The sequence below is a fragment of the Carlito syrichta genome, unplaced genomic scaffold (assembly GCF_000164805.1).
Source record: "Carlito syrichta isolate Samal-C Ts95f unplaced genomic scaffold, Tarsius_syrichta-2.0.1 Scaffold301704, whole genome shotgun sequence".
Taxonomy (NCBI): Eukaryota; Metazoa; Chordata; class Mammalia; order Primates; family Tarsiidae; genus Carlito; species Carlito syrichta.
This window is the reverse complement of record NW_007245800.1, coordinates 540,780-543,424: the sequence shown is the minus strand read 5'-3', so window position 1 is coordinate 543,424 and position 2,645 is coordinate 540,780. Positions and strand designations below refer to the sequence as shown.

The window sequence follows — 2,645 nt, the reverse complement described above, 5'->3', positions numbered from 1 at the left end:
TTCTGCATTTATCCTGACTGGAGGGATCTAGCCCCCCTCACCCCAGATGATACCCTATCCTTCATACACTGGATGTTCTTTCCATGCTGAGCACTGATAGCCCCACGTGGAAATGCTACATTTTATTCCTGGTCCAGGAATATAAGTTGCTTTTCCAGTTTCTCTGGCTATAATTAATTCCAATTCAAAACCACACTATTTCACACAATTTTGCTTTGTATTATCATTTATTGTGTACATGGTTATCTCTCTCACCAAATGAAACATTCCTCCATGACAGAGGCTACATACTATACCATTTTCATCCACACAATTATTTTTTCCAGAGTAGGTCTTCGAGGCATGTGTGTTAAGTGGTGTTGATTAAAAACGTCAAACTCTATAAAATATTTAAAGAGGTTTATTCTGAGACAATCCCATGGCACAGTCCCAAGAGGTCCTGAGAGCATGTGACCCAAATGATTGAATTACAGGTTAATTTTAAACATATTTAGGAAGATCGAAAGAAGTTACAAGCAAAGCATGAATCAATACATGAGAGGTTTACATTGGTTGGGCCTGAGAAAACAAGTGGGGCTGAGGAGGGAACTTAATGGTCATAGGTGAATTCAAAGATTTTCTGATTGGTAATTGGTAGAAAGAGTTGTATTCTGTCTAACGAATTTGAATCAGTAACAGAAGTGCTTGAATTAAGATAAGGGGAGTTATAGAGGCCTAGGTTCTGTTATATAGATGAAGCCTCTTAAGTAGCAGGGTTTCAAGAGAACAGAAGGTCTATTTAAAAGGTGTTCTTTACACATGCAAATTTCTGCAAGAAAAGGCTCTGCAGAGTCACTTTAAAATATTCACAGAAACATATTTTGAGGTATTTTTATTTCTTTTAGGGCCTGCTATGTCTCATATTTTACCAGAGTTATGTTGAAATTTGGTGTCTGAGTGCCACAATTTGTTTTGTCAGTCTTCTGATGATCTCTATTTTAATGTTAATGTTAGTCATGCCTAAAACTTCACAAGGGAGGGGGTATAATGAGGCATGTTGGACCTTCTTTCCCATCATAATCTGAAATTCAGTTTTTCAGATTTTCCTTAGCCTAAAGGGAGTCTATTCAGTTGACTGGGGGACTTAAAATTTTATTTTTAGTTTACAATAGAATATTGCACTTTACACATGCAATTTGAACCTGTTCTGGGTCCTTCATGAAGGCTAAATGAATAGTCTATAGATACTAGAAAGCTGAAACAGCTGGACTAGATAAATTGACTGACTGGTGCTATGAAACTGGTAGCTACATATCTGCATCTTCTGATATTTTGAACTGCTCCTTATTCTGCTGACAATAGTAACTTGGTATTTTACTTCATGTTTCATGTTTTATTTATTTATTTATCTATTTATTTGCCAAACTGTATCCAGCTTTATTAAAGATACTTTTCATAAGCAATCATGTTATTTCAGGCAGGATATGGGCAGACAATCTTTAATAGTATACAACAACTTTCAAACTCCCTTCTTTAATGAACTACCAAAATCAGAAAGCCACTATAAAAACCCAATGAAGTCTTCATTTGATGCTCTGAACAGGGAAGAAGTTTAGAGTGAGGGTTGACATTTCACATTTAGCATGTTGTTTGACAACTTTTCACAAGCCGATCCTGACTTTCAGGAAATGAAATGAAAATGGCAGAATTTGTCTGAAGATCCACAATCTATAAACGAAACTGCTGCTCTTATCAGGGGTGCCATCTCAGTGGCATCACTGACATACTGGTAACCAATTATTGAGGGTCAGGTCCCAACAGATGTCTGGGCATAAGGGAGTTAAGTCTATGCTTAAGGCAGAAAAGGAGAAGGGGAAAAATAAATGTTTTTCCACACCACAAGGCATTTGTACCAAGGTGGCTATGGGGAATCCCTCCTCCTGAAAGCCAAGAGGCAGTCTCTTAAAACTAGAAGGGAAAGGTGTTTTCTCCACATCAATCCAGCTTTGGAGACATTCTATCAGTGACATATGCCCCTTTCCCAAAAAACAATGAAGTGTTCTGTGTGTTAACAATGTAGCTTAGAAAAAAATCTGAATTTTTATAAAACTTGATAAAAAATAGTATTTCAAATTGTACAGTCACCAGAAGTACACAATTATCAAAAATGCACACACTTCACTTGGCATCTCCAGCACCTTCAGCTTTCTGTGCCTGGTCTGTTTTGGCATCTCCATTTTCTGCAGAGTTATTCCCCTCCTTGCCAGCATCGGCTTTTCCCTTTTCCCCTCTGGGTACCTTCTCTCCCTTCTTAGCTGGGGCCTTCTTAGGCTTGGGCTCTGACTTTGGAGAAGCAGGTTTAGCAGACAACCTTACAGATCTTCTCTGGGGTTCGTCCTTCACCTTGGCTTTATCTCCTTTAGCATCCCCTTCAGCCTTTCTCTTGGGCATGGTGGTGATGGCAGCCGAACTAAGGTGTTGGACACGGGGATGGAGTGGCATATGGGCTTTGGTGGGTCCGGAGGTCGTTCTTGCCCCTTCATATTATAAACTTCTAAGAGAGAAGAGGTGAAAAAGCACTATGTAATCTCTCCTGATTAAAGGAAAAGGTGTAGCTATCCTAAGATTAGTCTTCAAAGCCCATTTACAACATGTAGCCAATGTAA

General features: G+C 38.9%; 1 pseudogene; it reads right to left on the bottom strand.

Annotated features, from left to right (window-relative positions):
* Positions 1-2,157: 2,157 nt before the first annotated feature.
* On the bottom strand, positions 2,158-2,431 carry LOC103257426 (annotated as a pseudogene).
* Between the last annotated feature and the right edge of the window lie 214 nt (positions 2,432-2,645).